Source organism: Oncorhynchus tshawytscha, linkage group LG19 (assembly GCF_018296145.1).
Source record: "Oncorhynchus tshawytscha isolate Ot180627B linkage group LG19, Otsh_v2.0, whole genome shotgun sequence".
NCBI classification, from domain to species: domain Eukaryota; kingdom Metazoa; phylum Chordata; class Actinopteri; order Salmoniformes; family Salmonidae; genus Oncorhynchus; species Oncorhynchus tshawytscha.
Genome location: NC_056447.1, coordinates 8,340,105 through 8,364,674, shown reverse-complemented (window position 1 = coordinate 8,364,674; position 24,570 = coordinate 8,340,105).

Here is a 24,570-nt window from a genome sequence, read left to right as displayed (position 1 = left end):
TTCCAAATGACTGTATGGTCATGCTCTCCGTAGCCAATGTGAGCAAGACCTTTTAAACAGGTCAACGTTCACAAAGCCGTGGGGCCAGACATATTACGAGGATGTGTACTCAAAGCATGTGCGGACCAACTGGCAAGTGTTTTCACTGACAATTTCACCCTCTCCCTGGCTGAGTATGTAATACCTACATGTTTCAAGCAGACCGCCATAGTCCCTGTGCTCAAGAACACGAAGATAGCCTGCCTAAATTATTACCGCCCCGTAGCACACGTCGGTAGCCATGAAGTGCTTTGAAAGGCTGGTCATGGCTCACATCAACACCACTCACATCAACACCATCATGCCAGAAACCCTAGACCCACTCTAATTCGTATACCGCCCCAACAGATCCACAGATAACGCAACCTCAATCACACTCCCCACCTGGACAAAAGGAACACCTATGTGAGAAAGCTGTTCATTGACTACAGCTCAGCGTTCAACACCATAGTCCCCACAAAGCTCATCACTAAGCTAAGGACCCTGGGACACCTCCCTCTGCAACTGGATCCTGGACTTCCTGACGGGCTGCCCCCAGGTGGTTAGGGTAGGTAACAACACATCCGCCACACTGAACTTCAACACTGGGAGCCCCCAGGAGTGCTTGCTTTGTCCTCTCCTGTACTCCCTGTTCACACACAACTTCGTGGCCAAGTACAACTCCAACACCATCATTAAGTTTGCTGACAACACAACAGTTGTAGACCTGATCACCGACAACAATGAGACAGCCTATAGAGAGGAGGTCAGAGACCTGGCAGTGGGGTGCCAGGACAACAAACTCTCAATGTGAGCAAGACAAAGGAGCTGATCGTGGACTACAGGAAAAGGAGGGCCAAACAGGCCCCCATTAACATCGACGGTACTGAAGTGGAGCGGGTCGAGAGTTTCAAGTTCCTTGGTGTCCACATCAACAACAAACTATCATGGTCCAAACACACCAAGACAGTTGTGAAGAGGGCACAACAACACCTTTTCCCCCAAAGTAGACAGAAAATATTTGTCATGTGTCCCCATTCTCAAAAACTTCTACAGCTGTCCCATGGAGAGCAGCTTGACCGGTTCCATCACTGCCTGGTATGGCAACTGCCTGGCATCTGACCGTAAGGCGCTACAGAGGGTAGTGCGTATGACTCAGTACGTCACTGGGGCCAAGCTTCCTGACATCCAGGATCTATATACTAGGTGTTGTCAGAGGAAGGCCCTAAAAATTGTCAAAGACTCCCATCACCCAAGTCATAGATTGTTCTCTCTGCTACCGGAGCGCCAAGTCTAGGACCAAAAGGCTCCTTAACAGCTTCTACCCCCAAGCCATAAGACTGCTGAATAACTAATCAAATGGCCACCCAGACTATGTACGTTTACTCCCCCCCATTGTTTTTACACTGCTGCTACTCTCTGTGTATTATCTATGCAGAGTCACTTTACAAATTACCTCGACTAACCTGTACCCCTGCACATTGACTCGGTACCGGTACCCCTTGTATATAGCCTCGTTATTGTTTATGTAAATGTTTTTATTTTATTTTTTACTTTGCTTTATCCAGTAAATATTTTATTAACTCTATTTCTTGAACTGCATTGTTGGTTAAGGGCTTGTAAGTAAGCATTTCACGGTAAGGTCTACTACACCTGTTGTATTTGGCGCATGTGACAAATAAAATTTGATTTGATCTTGCGCTTAGTGGGACTTTAATTTCTTTTTCAACAGGACAATGTCCCAACACATCTCCAGGCTGTGTAAGGGCTATTTGACCAAGAAGGAGGGTGATGGAGTCCAGCATCAGATGACCTGGCTTCCACAATCACTCGACCTCAACCCAATTGAGATAGTTGGGATGAGTTGGACCGTGGAGTGAATGAAAAGCAGCCAACAAGTGCTCAGCGTATGTGGGAACTCCTTCAAGACTGTTGGAAAAGCATTCCAGGTGAAACTGGCTGAGAGAATGCCAAGAGTGTGCAAAGCTGTAATCAAGGCAAAGAGTGGCTACTTTGAAGAATCTCAAATATAAAATATATTTAGATTTGTTTCACACTTTTTTTGGTTACGACATGGCTCTGTGTTATTTCATAGTGTTGATGTCTTCACTATTATTCTACAATGTAGAAAATAGTCTAAATAAAGAGAAACCCTTGAATGAGTCTGTTTGTCCAAACATTTGACTGGTACCGTATATCACTTTCACCTGACACGATCACTTTGCCTACTCTCAATTATTGGCTAGTATGTTTTCATGAGTACCGTTATATCAACACACTCGTCACTCCCGTTTAGCTACTCTCAATCGCTTGGCAAAGTTGTCAAGTCACTTGCTGATAATGTTGCATAAAATGTTTAAAAGTGCTATCATTTTCATTGAACTAAATCAAAGTTAATAGGCCCTAAGATGCCTTCATTTGCCCAATTTATAGGCATGCGTGCCCAATTTAGGCATATTTTAAACAATGTGATATTGTGCTCCAAATAGATGTATTAAAATAACATGTAGGTTAAATAATATATATTTTAAAAACAGCTTATTTATTAGCCAGTGTGGTTAGGTATATTATGTGAAATAGGGCTCATGAGAAATCATTTTCAAAAGTGCAAGATACTGTTGCATGTAGGTCTAGATTATTTATGCATTGATCATATAGGAATATCAAAACATTCTTTCAACATCTCCACTGACTTGCTGCCCTTTTCTATTATCAAGACACCTACTGGTTAACTGGTTAGGACAGTTTGTGAAATATGTTCTACTCTGAGACGCTTTGTGGATACGCCCTCAGTTTATTCTTGCAGTCCCTAGGCAGCAAGAAAAATTGAACGAAGTATAATTTCTTCGCAAAGGTCTCTCACCCTGGATAGATTTATTCTGTGTGTGTGTATGTATATATATATATACACACACACACACAGTACCAGTCAAAAGTTTGGACACAAATGCGCTTTCAAGGATTTTATTTTATTTTTACAATTTTCTACATTGTTAAATAGTAGTGAAGACATAAAATATGAAATAACACATATGGAATCATGTAGTACCCCAAAAAGTGTTAAATAACTCTAAATATATTAGATTCTTTGAAGTAGCCACCCTTTGCCTTGATGACAGCTTTTCACACTCTTGGCATTCTCAACCAGCTTCATGAGGAATGCTTTTCCAACAGTCTTGAAGGAGTTCCCACATATGCTGAGCACTTGTTGGCTGCTGTTCCTTCACTCTGCGGTCCGACTCATCCCAAACCATCTCAATTGGGTTGAGATCGGGTGATTGTGGAGGCCAGGTCATCTGATGCAGCGCTCCATCACTCTCCTTGGTCAAATAGCCCTTACACAGCCTGAAGGTTTGTCCAGTTGAAAAACAAAATAGTCCCACTAAGCGCTAATCTATACGGGATGGTGTATCGCTGCAGAATGCTCTGATGACCATGCTGGTTAATATTGCCTTGAATTCTAAATAAATAACTGACAGTGTCACCAGCAAAGCACCATCCCACCTCCATGCTTCACGGTGGAAACCACACATGCTGAGATCATCCATTCATCTACTCTGCGTCACACAAAGACACAGCGGTTGGAACCAAAAATCTCATATTTGGACTCCTCAGACCAAGGGGCAGATTTCCACTGGTCTAATGTCCATTGCTAGTGTTTCTTGGCCCAAACAAGTCTCTTCTTATTGGTGTCCTTTAGTAGTGGTGTCTTTGCAGGAATTTGACCATGAAGGCCTGATTCACACAGTCTCCTCTAAACAGTTGATGTTGAGATGTCTATATCTTGAACTCTGTGAAGCATTAATTTTGGCTGCAATCTGAGGTGCAGTTAACTCTAATGAACATCCTCTGCAGCAGAGGTGACTCTGGGTCTTCCTTTCTGTTGGCGGTCCTCATGAGAGCCAGTTTCATCATAGCGCTTGATAGTTTTTACGACTTCACTTGCAGAAACTTTCAAAGTTCAAGGCACACTTAACCAGCATGGCTACTAAAGTAGATACGCCATCCCATCTGGTTTGCTCTTAGTGGGACTATCATTTGTTTTTCAACAGGACAATGACCCAACACACCTCAAGGTTGTGTAAGGGCTATTTTATCAAGAAGGAGAGTGATGGTGCAGCATCAGATGACCTGGACTCCACAATCTCCCAACCTCAACCAAATTGAGAGAGTTTGGGATGAGTCGGACCGCAGAGTTAAGGAAAAGCAGCTAACAAGTGCTCAGCATATGGGCATGTACTGTTATAATCTCCACCCGGCACAGCCAGAAGATGACATGACACCCCTCAGAGCCTGGTTCCTCTCTAGGTTTTTTCCTAGCCACCGTGCTTCTACATCTGCATTGCTTGCTGTTTGGTGTTTTAGGCTGGGTTTCTGTATAGCACTTTGTGACATCGGCTGATGTAAAAAGGACTTTATAAATAAATGTGATTGATTGATATGTGGGAACTCCTTCAAGACTGTTGGAAAAGCATTCCAGTTGAAGCTGATTTAGAAAATGCCAAGTGTGCAAAGCTTTCATCAAGGCAAAGGGTGGCTATTTGAAGAATCTCAAATATAAAATTATATTTAGATTTGCTTAACACTTTTTTGGTTACTACATGATTCTATGTGTTATTTCATAGTTTTGATGTCTTCACTATTATTCTACAGTGTAAATAATAGTAAAAAATAATGAAAAACCCTTGAATGAGTAGGTGTTCTAAAACTTTTGACCGGTTGTGTGTGTGTGTGTGTGTGTGTGTGTGTGTGTGTGTGTGTGTGTGTGTGTGTGTGTGTGTGTGTGTGTGTGTGTGTGTGTGTGTGTACACATAAAAAAAACGAAAAAGTCACTTGAGCATGTATTTTCTGTGGATCATAGCCCCTTTATTTCAACATTATTTAAAATAATAATAAAAAATGACATTTGCAGCTGATATACCCTGTCTTGAGGGTTTGTTTAAAAATATATATATTTGTAATGGATACAAACACTATGTAGCTACTAAACAAAATGCAGATAATTGTGTGTGTGTGGGTTACAGAGATGAGGTAGTCATTCAAAAATCATGTTAAACACTATTATTGCACACAGAGTCCATGCTACTTACGTGACTTGTTAAGAAAATGTTTACTCCTGAACTTTAGGCTTGCCATAACAAAGGGGTCGAATACTTATTGCCTCAAGACATGTCAGCTTTCCATTTTTTATGAATTTGTAAACATTTCAAAAATCATAATTCCACTTTGGGGTTATGTCTTATTATGTGTAGGCCACCTCTCTGAAGAGGGAAGTTGTAGGGAGAATCGGCAACATACTAGAAAGGTGTATGTAGTCGATCAGTTAACTTTTTTTGTTTCGACCATGAAGAGCGCTAACAGATTTTTGGCCGTAAGCCTTTGACAGTGTGTGCCCATGTCATTGACTGTAATCATTGTTCATCCATTTTCATGTTGAGAACATAGGAACTATCCCAATCTGAGTCTATTGCTGACCACAGACTTCTGTGTGGAGATTTGGTGGGCTATTTATTATAGTGTTATCGTAGTACTGTTTAGCCGCTGGGGGATGTTGTAGGATAGGATGTGTGTCTTGTTCCAAACGCAAAGAAATGTACACGCATGCAATGTTCTTATTTTCCAGCAGATGGCGTTGTTTCACCATCTAACTCAAGTTATATACCAGTGTACATTATAGTTGTTGATGAGCAGCATTGCCCATAGAAAATAATCATAATATACCAGTAATGTAAAGTGGTCAACCAAAGTAGATTGTGATGGTAGTTGGTCTCAGTCACCAACAAAAATTTTACTAAATATATACTGGGAATGTTTGTGAATGTAAGTACATCTGCACTATATCTGTGTATTCCAAGGTGCATAGGCGCCTGAGCAATGGCATTAAATGAGCAGCTGCATCCCCACTTTCAAATTAGAGGTGCAAACATGTTTTTTACCTGAGATGTGTCAACGTCCATTGGGTAATTTGTGATTTTCAATGATTAGTAATATTATGAGCTCGTCTATATTAAAATGGATATGTGAATTTGATATATTATATAAAAATGAACAGATTGCATTTTGCACCACCTCCCCCTGTCGCCTCAAGATTAATGGTTTTGCCCAGTGGAAAGTTTTTTTTCCCTCCACGTTTGTATCGTTGTTTCATGTCCGATGATGGGCACGGGCATGACTGATTCGTCTTCGATGTATAGCAGCCTCTGGGAGAATCTCAATAGCTTGCGTCCTCTCTCCACGCCTCCTTCTCAAAACCCATTGGTGGAGAAGGTCAGAGGGTAGGGACCTCTGGCTTTCTCATCCAATGGATTTTGAGAAGGAGAGTACGCAAGGAGGATGCAATTGAGATTTTCCCACTGACTCTGAGTAGCCTTCCATCAGCCTACGTAAGGTTGCACCTTTGCAGGAAACTGCATGTGCGGTAGCTAATATTACATGATTAAATCTGTAATAAAAAAAAAGGATCCCCAAGCTGTTTACATTCTGCATTTTTGCCATCTATTTTCTCAACATCAATCGGTTAAATCACATTGTTAAAATGTTTTTATTCAGTTACAAATGTAAGAGTCCTGGCTGAGCCCCATATGCGAGCACACCATGGCCACTTCGCGGTTAAAATGTAGCCAAGCTGTGTCTGTGTGCGCCAATGCACAAATTGGAAAAAACACGGTAATTGTACCTCGATAAAACAGCTCTGCTTTGCTTGGTAAGTAATATCGCCCAAATAAGACATTTCTACCTTCGTTGCATCAAATATGTAGCTGTCTCTAAAATGACGTTGGAGGCGGTTTATGGTAGAGAAATTAACATTAAATTCTCTGGCGACAGCTCTAGTGGATATTGCTGCAGTCAGCATGCCAATTGCACGCTCCCTCAACTTCAGACATCTGTGGCTTGTGTGACAAAACTGCACAAGGGGGCCTTTTGTTGTCCCCCAGCACAAGGTGCACCTGTGTAATGACCATGCTGTTTAATCAGCTTCTAGGTATGCCACAACTGTCAGGTGGATTAACTTAGCAAAGGAGAAATGCTCACTAACGGGGATTTAAACAAATTTGTGCAAAACATTTTAGAGAAATAAGCTTTTTGTGCATGTGTTTTTTATTTCAGGTCATGAAACATAAGACCAACACTTTACATCTTGCGTTTAATACTTTTTGTTCAGCTTAATATATTGTGACTAAACCTATGAAAAACAGTTGTTCTGTTCATAAATATGGATTCCCTCTGTGATAAAACAGAAGAATTGCAGGATTCTTTTTTTTGCACCCCCACTTTCAGACAAAAAAAGTCAGGCGTCTTGCCAAGATTGATTTAGGACATTTGGCTCATTAAGTAAACAGTTACCAAGCTTGGCGTGTACAAAAAGTGGTTGGACATATCCTTTTACATGAGCACCCGGTTGTGTCCGAAGACACCGAATAAATTCCTTTCCTCATCCCGTCACTTTCCTGACCAATGATGGATGAAAATACTGGATCGGTTCCATTAAATTACTCTCACAGACCAGTGGTCATGGAGAAAAAACGAGACAAAGAAAAAGCCCCTCAAGGTTATTGGGACATGCCATATAGGTCACACACTTTTTTTCAGTGCAGCTGTGTACACAATCTGATGGGGTGGCTGGGGCTGAGGGGACCTCACTGGGACTGAGCTCAGTCTGGCTGGCCAGCGAGCCCTGGGTGGTGCACCACAACTGGCACAGATCCGATGAGGCCGGACAGGTGAGAGATAAACCCAGTCCCCCACCCCTCTCTGTTCCCCCCTGACCCAGTTACCACTTGTAGCGCCGGGGCCCTGACGAGGAGCCGGACTGACACATGCCCACAGAATCCCCCTTCTCCCACCGGCAGAGGTAATGAGTTCTGTTAAAAGGGAAAGCAGGAGAGGGGGTTGTAATTTTCCCCAAAGTCCTTCTGCATGTTTATGCGTCAGAGTGCATGCTTCCCAACTTCCAACAGTGTTTGAACGGCCCCTAATGGTGGCCCAGCGTATACAAAGTTTGACTCTCAGAGCAGGCTGCTGTTGGAACTACAGATTAGGTATTGTCTCTGAAACAAGAGGCTCCTCACTGTCAAAGCTGCCAATGAACTCACTGATTGGCAAACATTGGCGAATGCTGTTTACTTCTCCAGTATGTCATGGGACAGAGTCTTTTCTCTTCTGGAGCATGGGGGTGGATTTCCTCTCATTCATTCTCTGTCCAGTGCACTACGCAGCCAAGACAAAGTGCTCCTGGTACCTCAAAAAAGTCACCTTGGAACAGCAAGTCCCATCCTCATTCATTATTTTTTCTTTATTGCAACAATGTTCTTCTTTTCACAACTGCAGTGGGTATTCTCTGCACACTCTAGCCGGGGGATACTCCAGATCTGAACTATAATGAGGGCTTTCCATGCTGTGTTGAGGCCCCCCACCTCCCGGCTCCTTCACAGCAATGGGGTTAGTCAGGAGTAGTCTGGCAATTTTGCATAACCACTGCAGCCTTCTGTAGTACAGTCACTCTCAAGCACTCTACCAAAGTTTTCGCACACCAATTTTCAATGTATGTGTGCATTGTTATAGCAAACAAGTGCTTTTTATCCGTAACAAAACTGAATCAGTCACAACGTAGATGGGGTGTAAAGGCTACAATTGAATGGAGGACTGCCTCATGTTAAATATGCAATCAGAGGGGGAAAAACTCTGGACCACCTTTACTCCACACACAGAGACGCATACAAAGCTCTCCCTCGGCCTCCATTTGGCAAATCTGATCATAATTTGATCCTCTTGATTCCCGTGACAAGCAAAAATTAAAGCAGGAAGCACCAGTGACTAGATCAATAAAAAAGTGGTCAGATGAAGCAGATGCTAAGCAACAGGACTATTTTGCTAGCACAGACTGGAATATGTTCTGGGATCCCTCCAATGAAATTGAGGAGTACACCACATCAGTCATTGGCTTCATTAATAAGAGCACCGATGACGTCGTACCCACAGTGACCGTACGTGCATACCCCAACCAGAAGCCATGGATTACAGGTAACATCTGCACTGAGCTAAAGGCTAGAGCTGCCGCTTTTGAGGAGCGGGACTCTAACCCAGAGGCTTATAAGAAATCCCGCTATGCCCTCAGACAAACCATCAAATAGGCAAAGCAGGACTAAGATCGAATTGTACTACACCGGGTCTGCCGCTCGTCGGTGTGGCAGGGCTTGCAAACCTTTACAGACTACAAAGGGAAGCACAGCCGAGAGCTGCCCAGTGACCCGAGCCTACCAGACGAGCTAACTGCTTCTATGTTCGCTTCGAGGCAAATAACACTGAAACATGCATGAGAGCTCCAGCTGTTCCAGAATACTGTGTGATCACGCTCTCCGCAGCCGATGACCTTTAAACAGGTCAACATTCACAAGGCCGCAGGGCCAGACGGATTACCAGGACGTGTACTGCGAGCATGCGCTGACCAACTGGCAAGTGTCTTCACTGACATTTTCATCCTCTTCCTGTCCAAGTCTGTAATACCAACATGTTTTAAGCAGACCACAATAGTGCCTGTGCCCAAGAACACTAAGGTAACCTGCCTAAATGACTAGCGACCTGTAGCACTTACGTCTGTAGCCATGAAGTGCTTCCAGAAACCCTAGACCCATTCCAATTTGCATACGGCCCCAACAGATCCACCGACGATGCCATCTCTATTGCACTCCACACTGCCCTTTCCCACCTGGACAAAAGGAACACCTATGTAAGAATGCTATTCATTGACTACAGCTCAGCGTTCAACACCATAGTGCCCTCAAAGCTCATCTATAAGCTAAAGACCCTGGGACTAAACACCCCCCTCTGCAACTCGATCCTGGTCTTCCTGACGGGCCGCCCCCAGGTTGTAAGGGTAGGTAACTACACATCCCCCACTCCAGGCTGTGTAAGGGCTATTTTATCAAGAAGGAGAGTGATGGTGCAGCATCAGATGACCTGGCCTCCACAATCTCCCAACCTCAACCAAATTGAGAGAGTTTGGGATGAGTCGGACCGCCACACATCCGCCTGTTCACTCATGGCTGCATGGCCAGGCACGACTCCAACACCATCATTAACCCTTGTGTTGTCTTAAGGGTAACAAATGATCCACCGCTATGTTTAACAGAAGAAAAAAAACCTAAATGATATTTTTTCAGCTTGAGATTTGATGACTTTTCCTAGAATAACCCCAACATTAGAAAAAGTGAAACATTGTCTTTGTTCATATTTCCATGAAAGCTGTACACCACCAGGGTACAAAGATTGTCTTTGGGTCATTTTTGACCCAGCAGTTATAAAATCATTTACACACCACAAAAATCAGAAAGACACACACACACACGCACAATGAGAAATTAAGATTGTGTGCTACTGATTGAACTCAGCCAGCAGCTCCTGAAGAGGAAGATCACCATGGTTGGCACAGTTAAAAAGAACAAGCCTGAGCTCCCCCCTGCACTCCTCGCAACATGGGGGAGAGAGGCCTTCTCATCAAAGTTTGCCTTCACCCCACCACCACTCTAGTTTCTTACCTCCCATAGAGGAACAAGAATGTGGTCCTCCTGAGCACACTGCACAAAACGGCTAGAATCGGTGATCGTGGGACATCAACCACAACAAAGGAGGCGTGGACAACCTGGACAAGGTGATTGGAACTTACAGATGCAGAAGGATGACTGCTTGCTGGCCCCTGGTCATCTTCCATAACATCCTTGATGTGTCCTCATGGAACAAGATCAACCCTACCTGGATGCCTGATAAGCGGAACAAGAGGAGGGTGTTCCTGGAGCAGCTGGAAAAGGCACTTGTAACCCCACACATTCAAAGAAGGGAGTGCTTCCCCCGCACAGCAGCCTCTGCAGCGCTTGTGAAAGCTGTTCAGGGGGCTGAATCTTGTCCTGATCCACCTGAGGCTGCAGCTGGAGCAGGCAAGAGGAGGAGATCAAATTCTGCTCCCAAAAGAAGGACTGTAAAACAAATACTATGTGCTACACGTGATAAATACAGTTAAAGTCGGAAGTTTACATACACCTTAGCCAAATACATTTAAACTCCGTATTTCACAATTCCTGACATTTAATCCTAGTACAATTTCCCTGTCGTAGGTCAGTTAGGATCACCACTTTATTTTAAGAATGTGAAATGTCAGAGTAATAGTAGAGCATTTTTTTAGTTCAGCTTTTATTTATTTCATCACATTCCCAGTGGGTCAGAAGTTTACATACACTCAATTAGTATTTGGTAGCATTGCCTTTCAATTGTTTAACTTGGGTCATATGTTTTGGGTAGCCTTCCGCAAGCTTCCCACAAAAAGTTGGGCGAATTTTGGCCACAGAGCTGGTGTAACTGAGTCAGGTTTGTTGGCCTCCTTGCTCGCACACACTTTTTCAGTTCTGCCCACAAGTTTTCTATGGGATTGAGGCCAGGGCTTTCTGACGGCCACTCCAATACCTTGACTTTGTTGTCCTTAAGCCATTTTGCCACAACTTTGGAAGTATGCTTGGGGTCATTGTCCATTTGAAAGACCCATTTGCAACCAAGCTTTAACTTCCTGACTGACGTCTTGAAATGTTGCTTCAATATATCCACCTAATTTTCCTTCCTCATGATGCCATCTATTTTGTGAAGTGCACCAGTCCCTCCTGCAGCAAAGCACCCCCACAACATGATGCTGCCACCCCCGTGCTTCACCATTGGGAGGGTGTTCTTCGGCTTGCAAGCGTCCCCCTTTTTCCTCCAAACATAACCATGGTCATTATGTCCAAACAGCTCTATTTTTGTTTCATCAGACCAGAGCACATTTCTCCAAAAAGTAAGATCTTTGTCCCCATGTGCAGTTGCAAACCGTAGTCGGGCTTTTTTATGGTGGTTTTAGAGCAGAAGATGACTTCTTTGCGGAGTGGCCTTTCAGGTCATGTCGATATAGGACTAGTTTTACTGTGGATATAGATACTTTTGCAACTGTTTCCTCCAGCATCTTCACAGGTCCTTTGATATTGTTCTGGGATTGATTTGCACTTTTCGCACCAAAGTACGTTCATCTCTAGGAGACAAAACGCGTCTCCTTCCTGAGCGGTATGATGGCTGCGTGGTCCCATAGTGTTTATACTTGTGTACTATTGTTTGTACAAATGAACGTTGCACCTTCAGGCATTTAGAAATTGCTCCCAAGGATGAACCAGATTTGTGGAGGTCTACAATTCTTTTCTGAGGTCTTGGCTGATTTCTTTTAATTGTCCCATGGTGTCAAGCAAAGAGGCACTAAGTTTGAAGGTAGGCCTTGCAATACATCCACAAGTACACCTCCAATTGACTCAAATCATGTCAATTAGCCTATCAGAAGCTTCTAAAGCCATGACACCATTTTCTGGAATATTCCAAGCTGTTAAAAGGCACAGTCAACTTAGTGTATGTAAACTTCTGACCCACGGAAATTGTGATACAGTGAATTATAAGTGAAATAATCTGTCTGTAAACAATTGTTGGTAACATTTCTTGTGTCATGCACAAAGTAGATGTCCTAACCGACTTGCCAAAAATGATAGTTTGTTAACAAGAAATCTGTGGAGTGGTTGAAAAACTAGTTTTAATGACTCCAACCTAAGTGTATGTAAATTTCCGACTTCAACTGTACGTCTGCAAAGTCCATGCACACACACTTGCATACTGTCCTACATGTGCTAATTAGAGTTGGATTCATGTTTTTGTTTTGAATCAATTATCTTATTTTATTCTTGTTTATTGTTGTTGTTTTTACACGTTGGGTTGGGGCAATGGTTAAAAAAATGGGAGATGACTAGTATTTTGTAGTTGAATTCCTCATTGTACAGTGCAGTATATGTACCAAGATGGCATAGCAATCAGACGTCCTTTGTCCTCGTCGTGTATATATATTTGTATATATATTTACATCTTTCTTCGCATATCTTTTATATATTTTATTTTCCAAAAACTCAACTGTTTTGTACAACACGACTCCGACCAGAACATACCGGACCTATTTTTCTCTCCATATCCCCGGATTTCAACCTCAAGCTCTGGACATTTACACCTGGATCTCGCAGCTAGCTAGCTGCTATCCGTGTGATTATTGGCTTACGTCGATCCCGGAGCAAACATCAATTATTCCAGAGCTAGCCAGCTGAAGAGTTCCATCAGCCACTCCTGGGCTACAAGCACCTATCCGGACCCGTTTTACTTCCGATGCGGTACCCCACCGGCCCTTCACACCTGGACTACCGACGTTATCTGCCCGAGGGAGTTATCCAACTGGCCCCTCCATCGCGACGTTACCTGAACGCCCATCTGCGGCCCACTAATCGTTAGCTGTCTTATCGGCTGCTATCTGAATAGGTCTATCGGACAATTTTTCTTTGGTCACTATAACTATATCTATTTTGCCATTTGGATTGATCCCCTCTACCACACGGAACCCCACTAATCTACCGACAGAAACACACGAGGTGGCTAAAAACAGGCCTCAATTCTATGCTAGCTTGCTACTGATGGCCCGGCTAGCTGTCTGAATCGCTGTGACCCCAACCAACCTCACTACTCACTGGACCCATATGATCACTCGACTAAGCATGCCTCTCCTTAATGTAAATGTACCTTGTCCATTGCTGTTCTGGTTAGTGTTTATTGGCTTATTTCACTGTAGAGCCTCTAGCCCTGCTCATTATACCTTATCCAACCTTTCAGTTCCACCACCCACACATGCAATGATATCTCCTGGTTTCAATGATGTTTCTAGAGACTATCTCTCTCATCACTCAATACCTAGGTTTACCTCCACTGTATTCACATCCTACCATACCTTTGTCTGTACATTATACCTTGAAGCTATTTTATGACCCCGGAAACCTCCTTTTACTCTCTGTTCCGGACGTTCTAGACGACCAATTCTCATAGCTTTTAGCCTTACCCTTATCCTACTCCTCCTCTGTTCCTCTGGTGATGTAGAGGTGAATCCAGGCCCTGCAATGCCTAGCTCCACTCCTATTCTCCAGGCGCTTTCTTTTAATGACTTCTGTAACCGTAATAGCCTTGGTTTCATGCATGTTAACATTAGAAGCCTCCTCCCTAAGTTTGTTTTATTCACTGCTTTAGCACACTCTGCCAACCTGGATGTTTTAGCCGTGTCTGAATCCTGGCTTAGGAAGACCACCAAAAATTCTGAAAACTTCATCCCTAACTACAACATTTTCAGACAAGATAGAACGGCCAAAGGGGGTGGTGTTGCAATCTACTGCAAAGATAGCCTACCCAAACAATTTGAACTTCTACTTTTAAAAATCCACCTCTCTAAAAACAAGTCTCTCACCGTTGCCGCCTGCTATAGACCACCCTCTGCCCCCAGCTGTGCTCTGGACACCATACGTGAGCTGATTGCCCCCCATCTATCTTCAGAGCTCGTGCTGCTAGGCAACCTAAACTGGAACATGCTTAACACCCCAGGCATCCTACAATCTAAGCTTGATGCCCTCAATCTCACACAAATTATCAATGAACCTACCAGGTACCACCCCAAAGCCGTAAACACGGGCACCCTCATAGATATCATCCTAACCAACTTGCCCTCTAAATACACCTCTGCTGTTTTCAACCAAGATCTCAGCAATCACTGCCTCATTGCCTGCATCCGTAATGGGTCAGCGGTCAAACGACCTCCACTCATCACTGTCAAACGCTCCCTGAAACACTTCAGCGAGCAGGCCATTCTAATCGATCTGGCAGGGGTATCCTGGAAGGATATTGATCTCATCCCGTCAGTAGAGGATGCCTGTTTTTTTTAAAATGCCTTCCTCACCATCTTAAATAAGCATGCCCCATTCAAGAAATTTAGAACCAGGAACAGATATAGCCCTTGGTTCTCTCCAGACCTGACTGCCCTTAACCAACACAAATGGCGTTTTGCATTAGCATCGAACGGCCCCTGTGATATACAACTTTCAGGGAAGCTAGAAACCAATATACACAGGCAGTTAGAAAATTCAAGGCTAGCTTTTTCAAGCAGAAATTTGCTTCCTGCAACACAAACTCAAAAAAGTTCTGGGATACTGTAAAGTCCATGGAGAATAAGAACACCTCCTCCCAGCTGCCCACTGCACTGAGGATAGGAAACACTGTCACCACTGATAAATCCACTATAATTGAGCATTTCAATAAGCATTTTTCTACGGCTGGCCATGCTTTCCACCTGGCAACCCCAACCCCGATCAACAGCACATCACTCCCCACAACAACTCGCCCAAGCCTTCCACATTTCTCCTTCTCCCAAATCCAGTCAGCTGATGTTCTGAAAGTGCTCCAAAATCTGGACCCCTACAAATCAGCCGGGCTAGACAGTCTGGACCCTTTCTTTCTTTCTTTCTTTCTTTCTTTCTAAAATTATCTGCCAAATGTTTTTGCAACCCCTATTACTAGCCTGTTCAACCTCCCTTTCGTGTCGTCTGAGATTCCCAAAGATTGGAAAGCCGCTGCGGCAACCCCCCCTTCAAGGGGGGGAACACTCTTGACCCAAACTGCTACAGACCTATATCTATCCTACCCTGCCTTTCTAAGGCCTTCGAAAGCCAAGTCAACAAACAGATTACCGACCATTTTGAATCACACCATACCTTCTCCGCTATGCAATCTGGTTTCAGAGCTGGTCATGGGTGCACCTCAGCTACGCTCAAGGTCCTAAACGATATCTTAACCGTCATCGATAAGAAACAATACTGTGCAGCCGTATTCATTAACCTGGCCAAGGCTTTCGACTCTGTCAATCACCACATCCTCATCGGCAGACTCGATAGCCTTGGTTTCTCAAATGATTGCCTCACCTGGTTCACCAACTACTTCTCTGATAGAGTTCAGCGTGTCAAATCGGAGGGCCTGTAGTCCGGGCCCCTGGCAGTCTATGGGGGTGCCACAGGGTTCAATTCTTGGACCAACTCTCTTCTCTGTGTACATCAATGATGGCGCTCTTGCTGCTGGTGAGTCTCTGATCCACATCTAAGCAGACGACACCATTCTGTATACTTCTGGCCCTTCTTTGGACACTGTGTTAACAACCCTCCAGACTAGCTTCAATGCCATACAACTCTCCTTCCGTGGCCTACAATTGCTCTTAAATACAAGTAAAACTAAATGCATGCTCTTCAACCGATCGCTGCCTGCACCTGCCCGCCCGTCCAACATCACTACTCTGGACGGTTCTGACTTAGAATATGTGGACAACTACAAATACCTAGGTGTCTGGTTAGACTGTAAACTCTCCTTCCAGACTCATATTAAACATCTCCAATCCAAAGTTAAATCTAGAATTGGCTTCCTATTTCGCAAAAAAGCATCCTTCACTCATGCTGCCAAACGTACCCTTGTAAAACTGACCATCCTACCGATCCTCGAATTCGGCGATGTCATTTACAAAATATCCTCCAATACCCTACTCAATAAATGTAATGCAGTCTATTACAGTGCCATCCGTTTTGTCACCAAAGCCCCATATACTACCCACCACTGCGACCTGTACGCTCTTGTTGGCTGGCCCTCGCTTCATACTCATCGCCAAACCCACTGGCTCCAGGTCATCTACAAGACCCTGCTAGGTAAAGGGTCCCCTTATCTCAGCTCGCTGGTCACCATAGCAGCACCCACCTATAGCACACGCTCCAGCAGGTATATCTCTCTGGTCACCCCCAAAGCCAATTCTTCCTTTGGCCGCCTCTCTTTCCAGTTCTCTGCTGCCAATGACTGGAATGAACTACAAAAATCTCTGAAACTGGAAACACTTATCTCCCTCACTAGCTTTAAGCACCAGCTGTCAGAGCAGCTCACAGATTACTGCACCTGTACATAGCCCATCTATAATTTAGCCCAAACAACTACCTCTCCCCCTACTGTATTTATTTATTTATTTTGCTCCTTTGCACCCCATTATTTCTATCTCTACCTTGCACGTTCTTCCACTGCAAATCTACCATTCCAGTGTTTTACTTGCTATATTGTATTTACTTCACCACCATGGCTTTTTTGTTATCTCACCTCATTTGCTCACATTGTGTATAGACTTATTTTTCTACTGTATTATTGACTGTATGTTTGTTTTACTCCATGTGTAACTCTGTGTTGTTGTATGTGTTGAACTGCTTTGCGTTATCTAGGCCAGGTCACAATTGTAAATGAGAACTTGTTCTCAACTTGCCTACCTGGTTAAATAAAGGTGAAATAAATAAATAAATAATACGTACAGTATATAAGAATATATCACTATGTTGCCAAAAAAGTGCAAGACTGTTATCGTTTCCCTTTAATAAAATGCATTTAAAACAACTTTCTGCACATTTCTGCTACTTTCTTAGGCTATACAAGTGCCATCTCTTATGTTTACACCTATGCAGTACCTTTATCAATAATAATAATAAACCTCTACTTTAGTAAAGAAAACAATTATGACAGGTGTGTTGTAAAAATGAGTGGTATCCACTGATTAAATGCAGTCTTTCTGCATTGTGAAGAGGGAATATCCAGGTATTCACAAAGTTTGTGATGAATGACAGATTGTTTCTGCATGCAAAATAGATTTGGCGTTTACAATTCAATTAAACTGCTTTATTTTAGAGGTTTAGTGAAGGCGGGTCATTTTTTACCCTTAGGACAAGGGGAGTATACAGAATGTTAAGGCTACACAAGGGTTAAGTTTGCCGATGACACAACAATGGTAGGCCTGATCACTGACAACGATGAGACAGCCTATAGGGAGGAGGTCAGAAACCTGGCCGTGTGGTGCCAGGACAACAACCTGTCCCTCAACGTGATCAAGACAAAGGAGATGATTGGAGATGATTGTGGACTACAGGAAAAAGAGGACCGAGCACACCCCAATTCTCATCGATGGGGCTGCAGTGGAACAGGATGAGAGCTTCAAGTTCCTTGGTGTCCACATCACCAACAAACTAACATGGTCCAAGCACACCAAGACAGTTGTGAAGGGGCACGACAAAACCTATTCAAAACCTATTCCCTCTCAGGAGACTGAAAAGATTTGGCATGGGTCCTCAGATCCTCAAAAGGTTCTACAGCTGCACCATCGAGAGCATCCTGACTGGTTGCATCACTGCCTGGTATGGAAACTGCTTGGCCTCCAACCGCAAGGCACTACAGAGGGTAGTGCGAATGGTCCAGTACATCACAGGGGCCAAGCTTCCTGCCATCCAGGACCTCTATACCAGGCAGTGTCAGAGGAAGGCCCTAAAAATGGCCAAAGACTCCAGCCACCCTAGTCATAAAATGTTCTCTCTGCTACTGCACGGCAAGTAGTACCAGAGCGCCAAGTCTAGGTCCAAGAGGCTTCTAAACAGCATCTACCCCCAAGCCATAAGTCTCTTGAACACCTAATCAAATGGTTACCCAGACTATTTGCATTGCCCCACACCCTCTTTTACGCTGCTGCTACTCTCTGTTGTTATCATCTATGCATAGTTACTTTAATAACTCTACCTACATGTACATATTACCTCAACTAACCGGTGCCCACACACATTGACTCTGTACCGGTACCCCCTGTATATACAGTGGGGCAAAAAAGTATTTAGTCAGCCACCAATTGTGCAAGTTCTCCCACTAGACTGGCTAGACTGGCCTAGCCAGTCTCCAGATCTCAACCCCATAGAAAATCTTTGGAGGGAGTTGAAAGTCCGTGTTGCCCAGCAACAGCCCCAAAACATCACTGCTCTAGAGGAGATCTGCATGGAGGAATGGGCCAAAATACCAGCAATAGTGTGTGAAAACTTGCAGAAAACGTTTTGACCTCTGTCATTGCCAACAAAGGGTATATAACAAAGTATTGAGATAAACGTTTGTTATTGACCAAATTCTTATTTTCCACCATAATTTGCAAATAAATTCTAAAATGTCATTTCTTTGATTTTTTTCCCTCATTTTGTCTGTCATAGTTGAAGTGTACCTATGATGAAAAATACAGGCCTCTCTCATCTTTTTAAGTGGGAGAACTTGCACAATTGGTGGCTGACTAAATACTTTTTTGCCCCACTGTCGTCTCGCTATTGTTATTTTACTGCTGCTCTTTAATTACTTGTTACTTTTATTGATTTGATTTGTTGTTGTAATTATAAGATATCCCTGTGCTAGTAGCAGTACTTGTACGTTTTTTTTGCTGCGTTGTGCACTACTGAATACAACCAAGCTCTGACATGCCTCCAAATCCTTTATTGAAAACCTCCATTCATAGTCAGTTACTTTACATTGGAGGTTCAAATGAGGACATTCAGCATTCCATGTTTCATCCCTTTTAAACACATCTTGTCCAGCAATTTTTTCTCACTTGGATACCAGTACGTGTTTGCAGCCTCATCCTCTTGTGAGCCTTCTGTCTTCAACTCTGTCGTCACAGCCATTAATGTGAACCAAGTGTGAACTTGCACACAGATTCCTAGAAAACATACTAAATCTTGAAAATGTCTTCACTTTCATCAAATGCAGTGTTTTTTTTGGAAATGTTCTACTACTGGATTCCAATTGTGTGGAATAAATCATTGGACACTTGTGTTGCACTGAAGGATCTGTCAGAGCTCTGAATATGTGTGAATGCCCTTTGAGAAAACCATTTACTTGGAGTTAAGCGTGACTAAATATATCACAGGATGAAAGTCATTGGGGACATCTGAGGCACAAAGCACTCTGGGTAATTTGATGTGACAGCACTCCCACACTTGGCTGAACTTGACCTTTTTCATCCTTCGTCAGTCTTACTATTTTAATAGTTCCATCTGCTTAAGATAACATGAGAATCTTTTGAGCTTTTGACACCTTTCAAAATCAACAAAGAAAGAAGACCAAAGCATGTCTTTTCAGGCTAGAAAAGTAAAGATGGTTTTATTCCCCCATTTTAGCATCATGTCTCCTTTGCTTGGAGAAATGTATTTACCAATTATTTCTTGAGCAAATACAGTATACAGTGCATTCGGAAAATGTTCGGACCCCTCCACATTTAATTAGATTTCAGCCTTATTCTAAAATGGATTTTAAAAAGTTATCCTCATCAATCTACACACAATACCCTATAATGACACAGCAAAAACAGGTTTCTAGAAATGTTTGCAAATTTATAAAGAATACAAAACTGAAATCACATTCACAGAAGTATTCAGACCCCTTACTCAGTAATTTGTTGAAGCACCTTTGGCAGCGATTACAGCCTCAAGTTTTCTTGGGTATGACACTACAAGCTTGGCACACCTGTATTTGGGGTGGCCAAGCTTGCATTGTCTTGGCTTTGTGCTTAGGGGCATTGTCCTGTTGGAAGGTGAACCTTCGCCCCAGTCTGAGGTCCTGAATGCTCTGGAGCAGGTTTTCATCAATGATCTCTCTGTACTTTGCTCCATTCTTCTTTCCCTTAATCCTGACTAGTCTCCCAGTCCCTGCCACTGAAAAACATCCCCACAGCATGATGCTGCCACCACCATGCTTCACCATAGGCATGGCGTCAGGTTTCCTCCAGATGTGACACTTGCATTCAGGCCAAAGAGTTAAATCTTGTTTCTCATGGTCTAAGAGTCTTTAGGTGCCTTTTGGCAAACTCCAAGTGGGCTGTCATGTGCCTTTTACTGAGGATTGGCTTCCGTCTGGCGAGGCCAACCCTAAAATCCTGATTTGGTGGAGTGCTGCAGAGATGGTTATCCTTCTGGAAGATTCTCCCATATCCATAGAGGAACTCTGGAGCTCTGTCAGAGTGACCATCTTGGTCACCTCCCTGACCAAAGTCCTTCTCCCCCGATTGCTCAGTTTGGCCGGGCAGCCAGCTCTAGGAAAAGTCTTGGTGGTTCCAAAATTCTTCCATTTAAGATTGATGGAGGCCACTGTGTTCTTGGGGACTTTCAATGCTGCAGACATTTTTTGTTACCCTTCCCCAGATCTATGCCTCGACACAATCCAGCTCTACGGACAATTCCTTCGACCTCATGACTGTGGGACCTTATAGACTTATAGATGTGTGTGCATTTCCAAATCATGTCCAATCAATTGAATTCATCACAGGTGGACTCCAATCAAGTTGTAGAAACATCTTATGTCATAAGGTATTTCCATTTATTATTTTATTATTTTATACATTTACAAATATTTCTAAATATTTCGCTTTGTCATTATGGGGTATTGTGTGTAGATTGAAGAGGGGAAAAAACTATTTAATACATTTTAGAATGAGGCTGTAACGTAACAAAATGTGGAAAAAGTCAAGCGGTCTGAATACTTTCCGAATGTGCACTGTATATGTACAGTACCAGTCAAAAGTTTGGACACACCTACTCATTCAAGGGTTTTCCTTTATTTTTACTATTTTCTACATTGTGGAATAATAGTGAAGACATCAAAACTATGAAATAACACATGTAATCATGTAGTAACCAAAAAAGTGTTAAAATATATTTTATATTTGAGATTCTTCAAAGTAGCCACATTTTCTTTGCCTTAATGGCAGCTTTTCCAACAGTCTTGAAGGGTTTCCAACTTGTTGGCTGCTTTTCCTTCACTATGCGGTCGACTCATCCCAAACCATCTCAATTGGGTTGAGATCGGTTGATTGTGGAGGCCAGGTCATCTGATGCAGCACTCCATCACTCTCCTTCTTGGTTAAATAGCCCTTATACAGCCTGGAGGTGTATCTTGGGTCATTGTCCTGTTGAAAAACAAATGCTGCTTTGAAATTTAAATTCAAGTGTGCCTTGAATTTAACACTTTCTTTGGTTACTACATGATTCCATATGTGTTACTTCATAGTTTTGATGTCTTCACTATTATTCTACAATTAAGACAATAGTACAAATATAGAAAAACCCTTGAATGAGTAGGTGTGTTCAAACTTTTGACTGGTACTGTATATACATGTGTGTATATATGTGTGGCTCGCAGTCGGCGTTCCAATTCACCCCAAAGGTGTTTGATTGGGTTGAGGTCAGAGCTATCTGCAGTCCAGTCAAGTTCTTCCACTCTGATCTTGACAAACCATTTCTGTATGGATCTCTCTTTGTGCATTTAGGCATTGTCATGCTGAAACAAGAAAGGGCCTTTCCCAAACTGTTGGAAGTTGGAAGCACAGAATCGTCTAGAATGTCATTGTATGCTGTAGCGTTAAGATTTCCCTTCACTGTAACAAGGGGACTAGCTCGACCCATGACAAACAGCCCCAGACCATTATTCCTCCTCCACCAAACTTTACAGTTGGCACTATGGATTTGGGCAGGTAGCGTTCTCTTGGCATCCGCCAAACCCAGATTTGTCTGTTGGATTGATGAAGCGTGATTCATCACTCCAGAGAACGCGTTTCCACTGCTACAGAGTTCAATGGTGGCGAGCTTTACACCACTCCAGCCGATGCTTGGCATTGCACATCTTAGGCTTCTGGGCGGCTTCTTGGCCATGGAAACCCGTTTCATGAAGCTCCAGACAAACAGTTGCTGACCTTGCTTCCAGAGGCAGTATGGAACTCGGTAGTGAGTGTTGCAACTGACGACAGTCGGTTTTTACGCGCTACACGCTTCAGCACTTGGCAGTCCCGTTCTGTGAGCTTGTGTGGCGTACCACTTAGCGGCTGAGCCGTTGTTGCTCCCAGACTTTTCCACTTCACAATAACAGCACTTAGTTGACCGGGGCAGCTCTAGCAGAGCAGAAATTTGATGAACTGACTTGTTGGAAAGGTGGCATTCTGTGACAGTGCCACGTTGAAAATCACTGAGCTCTTCAGGACGGGCCGTTCTACTGCCAATGTTTGTTTATGGAGATTGCATGGCTGTGTGATCGATTTTATACACCTGTCATCAACAGGTGTGGATGAAATATCCAGATCTACTAATTTGAAGGGGTGTCCACATACTTTTGTATGTGGCCATGTAGTGTTTATTGGTCTAATCCTGATTTTGGACAGATTAACTAAGCATTACCACAAGTGCAACGTTTGCACCTTATTTTCAAGAGGTTGTAAAACAACAAAAATGTCAAAATATTAAATAAAGCTTCAGCGAACAATAAAAATGTACAGTGAAGTATTAATAAAGCACTTTGTTTTTTCTTTTATCCCCCTCTGAAAAAAGAAACAGGTGCAAACTGTCCAGGTGCAAACATTTAGTAGTTCGTTATTTTTCTATTCTCTGTCATCTCTCAGCATCTGACGTCATTCTGATAATGTATACTCCAATTACGTACTAATTGTCTCAGTTCACAAAACCAATGGGCCATTTTCCCCTTCAAAACCCTGTGTAGAACTTAATTGGGTTGGGCGGAGGTAAGGAAGAGCTTTTTGGGAAGAGCTGTCCCTCTCTACTCTTGGTGACAGAGGGACAGACCGAAGCAAAACAACAATGACTTTATTCAGCTGTTTGGATGATCATTTGAGCTGCAGCTCGTCATTAAATTAACAACGCAGCGGCTTGTACCCCGGACCCGGCTTCCTCCCGACCCGGCTTCCCCGTGCATTGTGATTCACTCAGGGGGAAACTCATTCCTTCAAGGGATACCAGGTCAAAAAGCAGGGGCGTTACATTGTGGTCCTGGCAGCCTCTGTGTTGAATAATGGGAACCGCCGCCTTGCTGCTGTGTAACGGCTCTCAGAGCAGAGTGTTGAAAATCCCTGGCAGCCGTGAAAGACAGACAGATTTGCTTTTTGTTTTTGATGTGATGCCATTTTCTTGCCATTGAAAGTGGACACGGCTTTCGTCGGTGCCAAGGCTTCTGCTGGTTAGGTCCATGGCAATATGTTTCCCATTGCAATGGTGACAATAACCCAAAACAAGGCCTGTGTACTAGCTTTGGTAAAAAAAAACACCTGTCAACACTAGTGTTGTGATGTTGCTAATGCCAACATGTCACAAGTGTGCCCAAAAGATGCGGTATGTACAATATTGTTACTAAAGTAATCACAGCATCACTACACAGGTTACTGCTCCTTGTAAGGTATTACAATCATCACTCACACATTATTACCACATCAACAGTTCAGTTAGTCCAGGACTTTTTCTTCTGATTTGTTCAGTATTTTGGCCTGAAGAGTATTGTGGTTTTAGGGCTGTAAAAATGTTTGGAGTGGGTTCCTCCCACACTTATCATCCATCTACCAAACTTTCTGGCGTTCAAATGAACTCAGTCTTGCTGTTTGAGAGTGGGTTATCTCCCCAGAGTCCTCCCACGATCTGTCTTAATCCAGTGATAGTGTTGTTGTCCCACACACAGCCCCAAGGAATCCTCCTTACAGTGCGTCTCACATCTGATATTGTTTAGCTTTGATCCCATTTTCAATTAGCTCCTATCTTCAATTTTTTCTCATTGCACTCCTCAGTCTGAGCTGAGTTGAACTCAGGCACGGATTAAAGGCGTAGATATTTTAAAGGGATATAACCATCCCAGAGTTGTCAGATGTTTTTAGACCTCAAATGTGGTGTCCCAGGCCATCTGTAGATCCAGCTATATCCCTCAATCCAAAATGAATGGAAAAGATAAGCACCTTGTAATTTTCAGGTTTGCTGTGATTATCTGTTCTGTTCATTTGGGGTT